At 43.2% G+C, this 15,138-nt stretch overlaps 1 protein-coding gene across 1 annotated transcript in view; it reads left to right on the forward strand.

Annotated features, from left to right (window-relative positions):
• The first annotated feature begins 1,928 nt into the window (after positions 1-1,928).
• Mme (membrane metalloendopeptidase) overlaps positions 1,929-15,138 on the forward strand; it is a 123,008-nt gene continuing 109,798 nt past the window's right edge. The window contains exon 1 of the mRNA XM_046431378.2: positions 1,929-2,105. The gene's annotated coding sequence lies outside the window, so the exon portion shown is untranslated. The remainder of the gene's footprint in view (positions 2,106-15,138) is intronic.

A 15,138-nucleotide genomic window follows, 5' to 3' on the forward strand; every position in this document is an offset into this window, starting at 1 on the left:
TAATATTTCCATGATTTTTGCCAATCAAGTGTAGCCGGGGTTGATTTCTTCTTTTATTGCTGTGTCTTGGCTGCTTGTTTGTTATTGAGTTGTAAGAGCTCATTCTGCATCCTGAATATTACTCCCTGGTCAGATATGTGTGTAGCAAATATTTTCTCTCACTCCTTGGCTTGCCTTTTTTTTTTTTTAAGAACAGTGTATATTGAGGAGCAGAATTTTTAATTTTGTTGGAACTTATCAATTTCTTCTGCAGTTTTTTATTTTAAAAAAGAAAAAAAAAAAAACACAATTTCTACCCCAAAAGTTGCAAAAACCAAATGTCTCCTATATTTTCTTTTAGAAGTTTCATTGCTTTAAGCCTTCAAGTTCAGCTCTATGATTTATTTCTGGCTAGGTTTTTTTTTAATATATGTGAGATGAAATGTATTTTTTCCCAAATGTACATTAGGCTTCTCCAGCACCATTTGTTGAAAATAATTTTCTTCCCCCATTGAATTTATTTGGCACCTTTTTCAAAGCACAACTGACCACAGACACGAGGGTTTAGTTGTGGAGTCTGTTCTGCTGAGCTGGGTTCCCGTCAATCTCCGCGCCACCCTGAACACTGCAGCTTTACAGGAAGTCTCCCTTTGTGCCTGCAGGTGTAGAGGTGGCTTTTTATTATTATTAATATCTGGGTTTCCTCATGTTCTTTCTCAGTTCTTCCAATATTTAAATGCAGTAACTTTCCTTTGCTGTAAATACTCAAAGTGTTTTATGTTTCCCAGGTTAAGTGTGACCAATATAAATTCTCACTAAGTTGACAGGTAGGTACTATGGCAATATTCACTTTGCAGAGGAGGAAACTGAGGGCCAGAGACGTCCAGAGACGTCGAGTCGTCTGCCAATGAGCATAGAGGCAAGCTGGCCCCAGAGTCCGCACCTCCCCACCATCCCTGCTGCTGGCCGGCATCGCACACCTCCATCCTCAAACCCAGAGCGTGGGCGAAGCCACGTGGAATACGAGGCAGAGGGTACCCCAGGAGAACGCCAGGGCTTAGATCCCCCATCACGAGGAAGAGTCAGTGAAGGAGACTGTAAAGGATCAACAAGGGAAGGGGGAGAACCTCGAGGAAGGGGGAGGCTAGAAACCAAGGGTGGGGTGATGGGTTGCAATGGAGCTGCCCGAAGCTGCCCAGCACCCTGAGACCTGGAAGGTGACCCTCGGGAGGTGAGCCCTAGGAGGTGAGCCCCAGATCTGGCAATAGCAACACAGGGCTGAAGATCTTGATGAGCACAGTCTGGTAGAGTGTGGGGCACACTCCGCCCAATTAGAGTGGGATCAAGAGTGAGTAGGAGCTACGCAAGGTGGCGCACACCTGTAATCCCAGCCACTCGGGAGGCTGAGGGCAGCCTCAGCAATCAGTGAGGCCGAGTCTCAAAACAAAAAAAAAATATAAAGGGCTGGGAGTATAGCTCAGTGTTAGAGCACCCCTGGGTTTGATTCCCAGTACCCACTCCCCAAAAAAAATGAAAGAGAGAGAGGAGAGAAGGAGGAGGGGGAGGAGAAAGAGAAGAGAGATGAGGAGGAGACAGTGAGAGTACCCAACCCTGGCTGGGTGCATGTCCAGGTAGTGGGTAGCTGCTGAGGGTGGGGCGAGGGGACAGGAAGTCAGGTTGTACAGGGCAGCAGATGGTTTGCAGAAGAGGAACATATCAATGATACAGAAGTGGGGAAGAGAAAACCACAGGCTCTCTAGTTTTGAATTGTTCCCAAACACTTACCTAATTTGCTGTGTGAGTGACATGTGTTTTTCTGTGATAAGAACATGGAGTACCACCCTCCTGCCCCTCCTGTCCTTCCTGCCCGCAAGACTTACATCACACCGTACCAAGACATATACATGAGCTACTCATCTCAAACACTGCGTTCCAGAACCCAAATCAGCCCAAGGTCCTGTACAGACACCTGGAGGGCGTGGGGTGCACAGGGCTGCCCTCTGAAGCCTCCCTGCTCCTCTCTGAAGACCACCTGCACCTCTCCCTGGCTTCCCCAGGACCTTCCTGTCCTCTGCGATTTCCACAGTGATGACCATCATCCTCTTCTGAGAGCCTCCCTTAGCAAGGTAAGCCTCCACCCTGCATTGGCCCTACATCCTCAAAGGCCACCTCCATTCTGATTGAGCAACCAGACATTAATAAGTGGGTTCTGAAAGAATGCAGCCGCTCTCTGTGCAGACAGTGTACCTCTCCGTAGGGGTCACTCTTGTTCCTCTCCCCTCCTTGAGCATGTGGGAAGCAAAGAAGCTCTTTGTATACCCGTGATTCGTGCAATCATCCCCCCCCGTCACCTCCTTCTCTTAACCATGTGGAACACTGCAGGCCCCAATTCTTGAGGAGGCAAATGGGTAGGGGGTTAGATCCTGGGCCCAGAGGAAGAGGCAAGGGAAGGACACTGGCTCCTCACAGTGGGAGAGCCAGGCAGAGGAGGAATGTGACAGGCCTCTTGACAGACAGGGGGCCGGGACCCTGTGGAAGTCCTCTTCCAGCACCTTCTATCTTCTCAAAGTTCAACCACCAGCTAAGAGTCAGGAGGAGCAAGAGGTCGTGGAGGTTTTGCTAAAATTGAAAAGGTGTGAATGAGGACAGAGCGAGTTATTTAGACCAGAAACAGGGGACTGTGGGTGACAGCAGGGGGGCCTGCTGGGGTTGCAAGTTGTACATCTAAAGCAAGCTTCAGGCAGATGATCCTGAAGGGGCTTCTCTGGTTGTTTAAATGGCCACTTTTGTTGTAATGAAAAGATTTTAAGACAGAGCTTTGAGTTTTCAAAAACTGACCAAAGGAATCTCCATAAAACTTGCCACTTGAGGCATTAGATCAAAGATAATTTTCTGGTTTTGATCATTTTACTGAGGTTACAGAAGAGAAGTGCTTGTTTTTTTGGAAACCACACAAGGAAGTATGTGGAGGGAAAAGAACATCATGATGGGACTTACTCCTAGCTGGTTCTGAAAAGAAATGTGTAAATATAAAATGAAATAGACATATTTTGCTTTCCATCTTTATAAAGGTATAATTGACAAATATAAGTCTTCTATTTTATGGTGTATTACATGATGTTTTATATGTATTTGTGTGTGTGTGTATATATATATATACACACACACATACACACATATATTGTGAAATGATTAAGTCAAAATTATTAACATAATTTTAAAAACATGAATTTAAAAATATAAATTAAAAAAGAGAGATAAAATAAGGTAAAGCAGTACATTTTTTAAAGTACTCTGATTACTTCCTTTATGACAACTTTAAACCCTGATACGCTGAGGGGGAAAGTAGCAGCTATTAAAACAAAGATGAAGAACAAATGAAGAGGTTTTATTCCAAGTCCACCTGGCTGTGTCCGGCTGTGCAGGAGCTTGGCGGGACAGGGAGGTAGGTGGCCTTACTTTGAGATCCTCCTATGACATTTGGGGCCTGATAATCCCCTGCAGTAAGGGGTGTCCTGTATATCATCTCTGACCTTTCCTATTAGATGCTCGTAGCAACTGGCTCAAGCAGTGACAACCAAACACCAGGGACATCTTCAAACATTCCCTGAGCTGTAGCACTCTGGTGAGACCCACTGCCTCAGGGACACCTCCCTGTGGTTTTGCAGATGTGAAGTTCTAAAAATCAGGATTAAATACACACACAGAAAACATTTATCTGTATAATGTATATTATGAATTTGTGGTATGCAAGCCCAAATTTATGTATACAAGGAAACAGAGCAACACAGAGATTGTGAGAAAGGATGAAAGGATACAGCAAATACTAAGTGTTATGATCTGGAAGAATATGGGTCAAAAGAATCCAAAATTTATTAATACTATTCTTGTAAATTTAAAATTATGTTTTGAAAAAAAGAAAAAGAAAAAGACTGGTCAGAGACTTTCGTTCCTATTTTTGAAATGCATTTGAAACATTACTACATTTGTAAAAATTTTTAAGAATCTACTTAATCAGAATTTTTATTTAAGGAAAAAGTCAAGGCAAGGTTGATGCTAGTTGCTTTCAGGGTGCAGCTTAAAGCATTAGGGGACCCCCTAGAGGTGAATCTCTATTGTGAGTCAAAGCATGGTTTCCTTGGTCTTTCTGCAAGTTTCTCTGTCTGCATTTTCCCAGAACTCTGCCGCATAACAAAGAACAGCTTACACGCCACACCCCACACAAAGTCCAGGCTGTATCCTGGCTCCCTCTCCCCTGCTCTCCACATCTAGTCCACCAGAAAACACTGCTGATTTGCCCCATATTCTTCCCTCCCTTCTCAGCCCTGTGGTCCACATCACCACTAGACCTGCATTCACTACTGACCCCACCCCAACCCACCTTCCACACAGCCACCAAGCCTGTCTCTCCAATGTCACTCCTGCTTACATGCTTCAAATGTTCAGAGGCTATAGAATTTTCTGGACTCTGCCTGCAACTTCTTTTTCTCCTTTCTCTGTCATTTATCTGTGTTCCAACCACACTGCATTCCCTAGAGCTCCTGGTGATACCGCCAGTTATGGGTGACGAGTCCTGCTTCCCCACATGTTGAAGTTTGAACATTAGAGAAGCAACCGAGGCAAGCACATAAAGCAGAGTTTATTTAAAAAGGGGTCACATAGACTTCTCCCGCGAGGGAGAAGGGGGCCACAGCTGGCATCCTGGTATCCCAAGAAACGAGGTGTTCTGCCATTTTTTATGTGACCTAGGCTTCCTTTTTCTCCTGCCTTTCCCCCATTACCTTTCTCCTTCTTGACTAGGCCCAGGAATGCTCAGAGGGAGGAAAACAGGTGGGATGAAAGGGGCTGGGCAGGATGGAGCAGCCAAAGACACATCAACAACCTTACAGCTCTTTGTAGGGAGGGGCAACTCCTGGGACAGGTTACCTTAGCAACAGGTGGGTGCAGGGGCAGGTTCTTGATAAGATCCCTCAGGATACAAGTTTCCAACTTCCCAGACTCATTCAAATTGGCCCCTTGACTCAACCTGATGCAATTTACCTATCTACACTGACCGCCTGTCTAATTCTGGCTTCACTGGGACCAGCCTGGTTCTGCATCCGCAAACTTGAAGGAATGCCCTTCTCCCTGACAGTCCAAATTTTATTGATTGAGCAAAGATTTATGGTGCATGTCCCGCATGCCAGGCATTGTCCAGGCTCTGAGGCCACAGCATGGAACCCAGAAGACCAGGGCCTCAGTGACATACCAGCGTGATAGAACCTGAAATTAACATTATTTAAAGGACTTTCTGAAAGGGGAAAAAAAATAGTGAATGCAAATTTATATTTTAAAAGTGAACGCACATTTAGAATAAGAGAAGGAATTTCATCCAGTTTCTGGGCTTTAGACCTTCAGTCTCCTTCCTTCTGAGGGGGCCTGGGAAAAAGCCCGCAGCTAGCAGTGATTTCCGCTCCCCTGCCCCTGCCCACTTAGAGCACTCGCAGGAGCAATGGCTTCGTGGGAAACCCACCTCTGATTCTGTAGATGAGACTGGGGACACACAATTACACCAAACAATGTTTTCAAAAAGGCTTGGTGTGCCAGGCATGGTGACACACACCTATGATCCCAGCAACTTGGCAGACTGAGGCAAGAGGATCGAAAGTTCAAGACCAGCCAGGGCAGTGGCACACACCTGTACTTACAGCGTCTCGGGAGGCTGAGGGCAGGAGGATCCTGAGTTAAAAGCCAGCCTCAGCAAAAGCAAGGTACTAAACAACTCAGTGAGACCCTTTCTCTAAATAAAATACAAAATATGGCTGTGTATGTGGCTCAGTGGTCAAGTGCCCCTGGGCTCAATCCCCAGTACCCAAAACAAAAGGGTGAGAGATATGGCTCAGTGGTAAAACATCCCTAGCTTCAACCCCCAATACCAAAAAAAAAAAATGTGATGATGCTATTGTAAGGCCAGATTCATGGGACCCCAATAGACCTCCAGGAACTGAATCTGATGCAATCACACAAGAGTGTTTATTGCAAGCTTGAGCCTGGACTCACAACCGTTTCTGACACAACAATCCTGAGGAGTGAGCCCCAGTCCTTTGTTCAGTGAGATTTTATAGGTTTTGGGGGGATACTCTATGTGTCACAATATCACATAGCAAATCATTTCACACAGCGGGAAAATCAAACAAGAACTCTTAACATTGATTAACACATTCACTGGCAGGAACAAGTTAGGTAGGGGTGATTGGATAGTACAAGGGGGGATTTGTTTGAACTGATTGGTTTAATCCGTGAGGGGTGTACGTGCTAAACTACATTTTTTCCTAACATGTTATCAACCACCAAGACTATTTGGGGGTCATCTGCCATCCTAGGTATTTTCCCTGTCTCATGCTGATTGATGGTTGCTAAGGGGTTGCTATAGGCCCTCACTAGCATAACTGAGTCAGGGACACCGGGCACTGAAGATCTCTCCTGTTATTTACAGACAAACAACTCAGAAAGGTGGCTAGAAGTGTTCTGTGGGTTTTTCCAAGGACAAGGGTCACACCCCCTCCTTTTGGACAGGCCTTGAGGTAGAAGCTGGGTTTCCAAAAATTTGGAGTTATATCAGTTTCTCACTATAAATACTAAAGAAGACACTGTGATACACAACCATTAAATATGGTAAGGTAGAGGTAGAGATCTTAAATGGATTATACAACAGTCTCAAGCCTTTAAAGTCAGAAGTTTTTTTGTTTTCTTGTTTATTGTCATAGATTGAATGTGAAGTGTCCCTCAAAAGCTCACGTGTGAGACAATGCAAGAAGGTTCAGAGGAGAAATGATCAGTTGTAAGAGTCTTAACCAATCAGTGAATTAATCCCCTGATAGGGATTAACTGAGTGGTAACTGAAGTGGTGGGGTATGGCTGGAGGAGGTGGGCATTGGGGAAGTGGCTTTGGGGTACATATTTGCATCTGACTAGTGGAGACCTGTCTCTGCTTTCTGATCATCATGTGAGCTGCTTCCCTCTGCCACACTTTTCCTCCATGATGTTCTGCCTCACATTGAGCCCCAAGGAATAGTCTGCTGTCTGAGGATTGAGACCTCTGAAACCATGAGCCCCCCCAAAAAACTTTTCCTTTTCTACAATTGTACTGGTTGGGTCCTTTAGTCACAGCAACAAAAAAGCTCACTAAAACAATTATCTATTGCACCAAATTTTTACAGGAAAGGGTAGCAGAAGGCTACGTGGCTGCTGATGATTTCTTGGAAATTTCACCAAAACACAGACAGCAACAACATCAAACACAGACAGACCACACAGACTGGAAACTTGAGCACTGCAAAAGAAACAAAGCACAGAGTAAAGGGACACCTGGAGGAGGGGAGGAAGTCATTGCCCACCTCCTGCTTGATAAAGGCTTAACCTACAAAATACATAAGGAGCCGCCCCCAGCTCAACAGCCACAAGCACTAAAGACCCAATTAAAAACAGCCGAAGGACTCAATACACATTTCCTCAAAGAAGACATTTAAATGACAGATAGGTTTATCAAACAATTCTCAATTCTGTGCATCCCAAGAGTTATGAAAACCACAGGGAGGCATCATCCCACCTGTCAGGACAGCTGCCATCAAAAGCACGGCTATGGACACGGGCATGACCACTCTGAAACCCTTGCACATTATTGGTGTGAATGCACAGCGGTGGGTCACTGTGGAAACTGGTATGGAGGATGCCCAAGGAGGAAAAGTAGAACAATCTATGAACCAGCAATTTCTCATGCAGGTATTTATCTGACAGATGAATGGATGGAGAAAGAAAAAATATATATATATATATATATGTATATATATATATATATATATATATATATATACATATATATACACACATATTTACATATATTCACACACACACACAACACACACACATAAATAGTGCCATTTTATTCAGCTTTTAAAAAAGAAGAAAATTCTTCAGTGCCAGACAACCTACATGAACCTCAAAGACATTACGCTGCTAAAGAATTATTAACCAATCACAGAAAGAAAATCCTGCATGATTACATGTGATAGGTATCTAAAATTGTCAAGTTCATACAACTAAAGAGTGGAAAAGGATCATCATCAGGGGTGCTGGGGAGGGAGAAATGGGCACCAAGTTTCAATCAAACAAGATGAATAAGCTCTGCAGATCTGGTGTACAACACCATGCTTGTAGTCATGATAATGCATTGTTAAAGTTATTTTAAGAGGCATACTTTATGTTAAATATTCTTAACTCAATAAACTAAAATCGTTTTTTGCAAAGGGCTATATTTTGTTTATTATAATACAAAGCTGCTTTAAATCTAAAACACCTATACAAACAATTTTTTAAGGAAATGAAGGATTTTGCCAGAAGATTATTAAAGAATGAGACGTCAGTCAGTACAGACAATTGTCACTGTAATCTTGAGGTGGTGGCATGGAGTGTCTTGCAGTGTATTTAGAGCATACCAACCAACCAAACCCCTTTTGGAAATGGTCTTAAAAATCCAGGGGCTGCTATATCATGCAATATCTCCGAGAAATGAATGAAGAACTGAGAAGGGAGCGCAATTTCAATAGAAGACGAAGAACTGAAGACAAAGAGAAAGGAAAAGAACATGAGAACTTTGGATCCTAAGTGCCAACCCTTAGTCCTTGATATTAGGTTGACTACTGAATGGCGTGGGCATTCAGAGACTAGAAGAAATAAGATTGTCAGTAGTATTATCATGGCTGCAATCTGGATGAAAACTCTAAATGTTTCTAAACTTTCACTGGATGGCTTTTTCACTTTTATTGAGATTAGACTTTGTCACTTTACAACAGCTCTACTTAGCTCTAAAAGATTATTTTAAAAAGAGAGTGCTTTAATACAGGGGTTTAGAGAAATGAGCCCACAGGCTTGCTTGTCTTAAGGACCATGCTGACTGCCATCTTCTCTGAGATAATATATACCAACTTCAGGACCTGGAAGCTTCCACAACTCTACCTCTGAATTCTCCTATCATGGACTTGCAGAACATTGGATGCTAACTAGGTTCTGAGAATGTCTATAATGGAATTCCTTCCATCAGCTCCGTCAATTTGTATGTGTGTCTAGCTAATTACTTTTTATTTTAAGTGATATGGATGTAGGATTTTTTTAATAGTAGAACAGAAACATACATAATGAAAAGAAAATGTCTCTCTGCCTGGTTCATGACCAGACTTTTGCCTCAAAGATAAACAACTGAGTTTCTTATAGGTCCATCAGGCACTCAGGGTAAACACACACACACACACACACACACACACACCATTTTGCACACATTGCATTAAATCTTAAAGAGAGTTTGGATTTTTACTTTTTTTTTATTAAAATGTCTGTTGCCAAATTACTTCTCAAGGACTTGAGGATGTTGTTTTCCCACCCAGAGAGGATTTCTGTGTTTATGTTTTCACACTCTCCCCACCAATGGATTTTTAATTGGATTAATTTGAAAGGAGATTTATGAAATGTCACAGTGAAACTCATTATTTTGTACAATTACTATGCATTAATGACTATAATTTTGAAAAGAAAAGATCATCATTCTTGCTTTTGTTGGCCTTTATTTAATTATAGATGAAAGTAAATACTTTTTCCTGTTTGGGCCATTTGTATTTCTTTCTCTATTAAGGGTCCCCTCACATTTACCTATCTTCTACTACATTTTCTTTTACATGGCTAGGGTATAAATCTTTGTCAACTTAGAAAAAAATCACCAATATTTATAGTTTATACATATTTCAAATGAAATGTTCATTGCTTTCTAACATTGTTTATTGCTTGGAAAGACTCTTCACTATCAGAAAAGTTTGAATGTTAATTTTGTAACTAGCCACCTCGATAACATTTATCATATTGATTTTAAGAGGATTTTTTTTTCAGTTTCTTTAAAATTTTCTAACTAGATAACACTCTCACCTACAAGTGATGATATTGTCCTTTCCCATTTCTTCTTTTCGACTCTGCATCAAAACACTGAGAGAAGAGACATAAAAGGAGGAAAGACTAACTTGCCTCAGAGGTTCAGAGGTTTCAGTTCATGATCAACTGACTCCATTGCTGGGGCCTGTGGCAAGAAAAACCATCATAGAGGGGAGCATGTGGTGGAGCAGAACTGTTCACCAGGAAGGACAGAGAGAGAGAGGAAGGGGCAGGGGTTCCAATGTCCCCTTCAAGGCACACCCCGTGTGACCTCACTTGTGTCTACTTGGCCCAGTCTCCTAAGCCTTCCAGTTGCTAGTATCACAGTCTTGACCCAGTTTGGGGGGCACAAGGCATAGGGCAGGGTGGGGAGACACAGAAGGCCCAAGCTTCACACTCTTCTTTCTTTCTTTTAATTCAAATGGCCTTTATCTCCTGAACAAAACTGATTTATCGCAGTAACTCTGGGAACCCTCGCCTACATCTGAGCTGGGACGCTGACTCTGCTTCCCCATTAGGTGGTTCCGTGAGCTGGAGGTCTGTCAGACACCTTCAATGTCTAAGGGAATGGGACTTTCTCCTTCTTAACCCAATGTTACGAGGAACTGTGTTCATTTACTTCCTTCTGTGTAAAAATTTTGGGATGAAACTCACTGGGCCAGGAAGTATATCTTCCTTAATTGACAACTTCATGCTATTTACAAATTGCAGAAGATATTTATATCAATATCATAAGTGAGCTTGATCTGTAAATAGTATGTGGCAGCTTGACTTCTTTCCCTATTCACCAAAATATCTTAAATCAGGTTGAAGATGTCTATGAAACCATTTACACTAATTTTTCAGAGAGTAGCACTTCTATATTTTCTGCAAGTTTGGTTTGATTTCTTCTTTATCATAAGTCTTTTAAGTAAGAAAATAAATTTTCAAGTAGTGAGGGTTTAGGTTTTTAAGATTAATTATCATTTTAACATCTGTAGACTCTATGGTAATAATTTCCTTTTCATTACTGCTCTTGATGGTTTCTTTTTTCTTTTTTTCTTTTATTTCTTTTATTTTTTTTTGAGCATTTTACTTAGAGTTTGCCAATTTTGCTGGTCTTTTCAGTGATCAGCTTTGGCCTTACCAATTTTCTCTATTGTTTGTTATCTATTTTGTTCATCTCTATTCTCTCTTTTGTTATTTCTTCTCCTCTAATGACTATGGGTACAATTTGCTCTTTTTCTATGCATTTAAGGTGGAATGTTAGGAACTAATTTTAGTATAAACTTTCCTCTCTCCATAGTTCTAGCTCTATCTCATAAAAGTTCATATATTTTGTTTCTTCATGATTATTCTTTCCAGAGTATTTTCTAATTTTCCCTTGTTTGCCTTTATACTTTATACTTGTTCGCATTTATCCTGTTTGGGGATGACAAGCTTCTTAAATCTAATTTTTTTTTTAATATTTCTTTTTTAGTTTTCCGCGGACACAACATCTTTGTTTGTATGTGGTGCTGAGGATCGAACCCGGGCCGCACGCATGCCAGGCGAGCGCGCTACCACTTGAGCCACATCCCCAGCCCTTAAATCTAAAAATGTATGTCTTTGAATAATCTGGAAAATCTCAGTTGTGTATGTATGTGTGTGTGTGTGTACATGTATGTACCACTGTGTACACGTGATATGTGTGTGTATGTGTGTGTGCCTCCACCTCTCGCCCTGACTCTATGACACTCCCATCTGTGTAAGTTAGACCTTCTGCTATTATCTCAAGCGTCCCTGAAAACTGAAGCTTTTTTCCAATCTTTTTTCTCTCTGTTGGTGAGAGAGATTTCTCCTGACTTCTTATCTTCAAGTTCAGTGACTTGTTCCTCTGCCAACTCCATTCAGCTTGTGAGTCCATCTATCCAGCACATTTTTTTTTTTCTTTTCAGTTGAAGATGTGGTGCTTATCATTTCTAAAATCCCATGTGGTCCTTTTTTAAACAGATAACTCACTCCTTGTTGCGGGAGACATTCTCTCATTTCCCTCTTTGGGGGTGGGGGGGGTTTCTCTTCCTCATGGGGCCTGGTTAAACAGCGGCAGAAAGGGTTCTGTGTATTCTGTGTGTCTCCTCAAGAGTCTGTGCTCTTGTCAGGGACAAGAGCTGCTGTCCACAGCATGGGTACTGTTGTGATCCTGGGCCGCGAACAGTCTCATTTGGACAGTCAGATCTATGTCCTGTGGGTAGTAATTTGAACCATTCTGTGTTCCCAGCCTTTGTGATTGTGTGTCAGGTATGGGTCCTGTGCTTAGAGGTTGCGGTTACCATGAAAGTGTGCTGAGGAGTCTGGTTTCTGTGCGCTCCATGGAGCCTAGCTTGGGTCTCTCCTGGCAGGTGTTACCCCGGGGCCTGTTGAAGCAGGACGCCTGCCTCCATCTGGGAGGAAGCTTTGGCTAGGGCTGGTTGGGGTCTGACTTGAGGGTGCCTCCACCGGGAGCTGGGCTGAGACCATGCAGGGCCACAGCTAGCTCTGGCTTTGTCAGGTTGTCTCCGGACAGGCACTCTTCAGCCATGAAGTCCAACTCCTGGTTCCTGTGGGGCCTGCTCTTAAGCAGAGTCACAAAGGAAAAACCAGTTGATAATGCTCAGGAAGCACCCAGGGGTGGGAAACTGCACTCACTCCTGCTCTTTTCTGAAACCTGCTTTTGTTTCATTTCAGGGCTGGAAACATTTTGTTTTTTTGTTCAGTTTTGGTGGGAGCGCTAGGCTGCAGCAGGATTCTTTTCTGAGATTTTTGCATGTTCAAAGACACCCTTTGTGGGGCTGGGGATGTGGCTCAAGTGGTAGCGTGCTTGCCTGGCATGCGTGAGGCACTGGGTTCAATTCTCAGCACCACATAAAAATAAAATAAAGATATTGTGTCCACCTAAAACTAAAAAATAAATATTAAAAAAAAAGACACCCTTTGCTACTGTGCCTAAATAAAAAGGAGACTCGAGTGATGTTTAACTCTTTCCCTCTGACAGCTCTGTAGATGTGGCTTCACTGTCAAATCAAAGGAAGTCTGAGGTGACCTGCTGAGAACCACTTGCACCTAGCTCCTCACAGGGCTTTTGTCCTTGAAGTTGAGTCAACTCTTGGGAATGATTTCTTGATGCTAAACACTCTGCGTCCATTGTTCCTAGAACATGGTGAACCTTCCATTTGTGGTTTCGATTTTTTTCCTTCTTATAAAAATATTCATTTTATCTATGAGTCCTATTTTGATTCCAGTGCTTAGTTTATTCTTGCTCATGGACCTGGAAGACCTTCACAGGAAACTGTTTGCTATTTGTATCTAATACGTGTCTTCAGATTCCTTTAATGTCTTTGTCCCTTTCATATCGAATCACTGTGATTATCCCAAACCTTTCTCCATTTCAGAAGCTCTGGTTTTTTGCCATGTTTATTCTAATCTTTACTAATTCTAATTTATTCATTAGTTCTGTGGTAAGCATCCTCCATCTTGTCTCTTAACTCTGAAATCCCCCCATTTCATCTTGCTGGTGCTGCATCATTTTTTTTTTTTATTTCTCACTGAATTTATGTTGTTCTTAATTATTCTATGGTTATTCTCTTATGGTATATATATATAGTGGGGTGAATAATGATGCTCCAAAATTTAGGCCCACCTGGAGCCTCTGAATCTGACCTTATTTGAAAATAGAGTCTTTGTGAATGTAATTAAGCCAGGAGTTGAGATGAGATTGTGCTGGATTAGGATGGAATCTATATTCCATGACTGCATGCCATTAGCAGCAGAAAAGCACACAGGGACACGGAGAAGCAGCCACACGAGGGTGACTGCAGAGAGTGGAGAGATGCGTCTGCAGGCCCAGGAGATGAGGGGGGCCAGCAGCCTCCAGAAGCTGGGGACGAGGCACGGGAGATTTTCTGCCTCAGAGACTCCCAGAAGCAACAATCCTGGTGACACTTGATTTGGGACTTCTGGCCTTCTGCATAGTGCTAGTATAGATTTCAGGTTTTGAAGCCACCCAGTTTGTGGTGACTTGTCATGACAGACTAGGAAACTGATCCAAAGTGGGCTGCTGCAGCAAGTACCTAAAAATGTAGAAGTGGCATTGGAATTGAGAAAGAGGAAAGGCTGGAAGAATCGGGAGGCACTTCAGAGAGAATGTGTGGATCTCCCTGAAGAGCTGGCTGGCAGAAATGTGGCTCTTCAAGACAGCTCTGGAGAGAGCTCAGCTGGAAGTGAAGAACATGGTCAGAAGCTTCCATCATCTTCGAGCAGGTACATGTCATCGTCAACAGAATGTGGTAGAAACGAGAAACTGAAGGATGGTTCTGGTGAGGTCTCAGGAGAAAATCAGGTCCATATTGGAAACTGCAGAAAGAAGACTCTTGTCATAGAGGGACAGAAATCGAGACTGAATGGTGTCCTGTGATTGGGAGGAAAGCAGAACTTGCAATTAGGGGCTTGGGCGTGTAGCTAAGGAGATGTCTAAGCAGAGTGTGAGGTGCCTCGTGGTCTCCACTTCCTGCTTGTAGTACAGTGTCACAGGAAAGAGATGAATTGAGGGGGACAGAAAGCAGCAGGAACTTGGAATCCAACTCTCAGCCTATCAGACAGTAAACTCTAGAAACAGACTGAACAACCTTTGGCCAAAGAGCTCAGTGTGTAATAATAATCAGACCAACCTTGTGAGCAGAAGCCAGCAATCGAGATGGCATTACTCAGGGAAAAATCAGTGGAGCCTCCATCCGTGCCCAGACATGGGCAGCTGTGAGCTGCACGGAGGGCCCGCAGGGCTTGAGGGGATGTCATATCAGCAGGACCCAGAGGGACAGCAAGACAAAAATGCAGGATGCGGTAAGACTTTGGGACTCCATTAGAGGCACTCAGCTGCAGATGCTTGCCAAACTTCCAGAGAGGAGGAAGGACAGCGAAGGCAGAGCCACACAGAACAGGACAGAGCCAGGGGAGCCTCAGAACCATGTCCAGGCCCCGAGCCTGATGCAGTCAGTCTTGCTGGGGTTTGGGCTTGTGGGGACCAGTGACCCTTTTATTTCCTCCCATTTCCTCCCACACAAACAGGACTGTCTAGCCTGTGCCCACCTCATCATGTCACTGGGCAGCAGATAGCTTGTTTCCAGGTCTCAGGCCCATGAGCGGAGCTGACCACTCTGACAGCAGCAGCCTCAGAGCTGCTCTGTAAGGTGTGAGAGACCTGTAGGGCTG

The sequence above is a fragment of the Marmota monax genome, unplaced genomic scaffold (genome assembly GCF_021218885.2).
Source record: "Marmota monax isolate L192 unplaced genomic scaffold, Marmota_monax_Labrador192_F-V1.1 WCK01_AAM20220418_F8-fsc00022, whole genome shotgun sequence".
NCBI lineage: Eukaryota > Metazoa > Chordata > Mammalia > Rodentia > Sciuridae > Marmota > Marmota monax.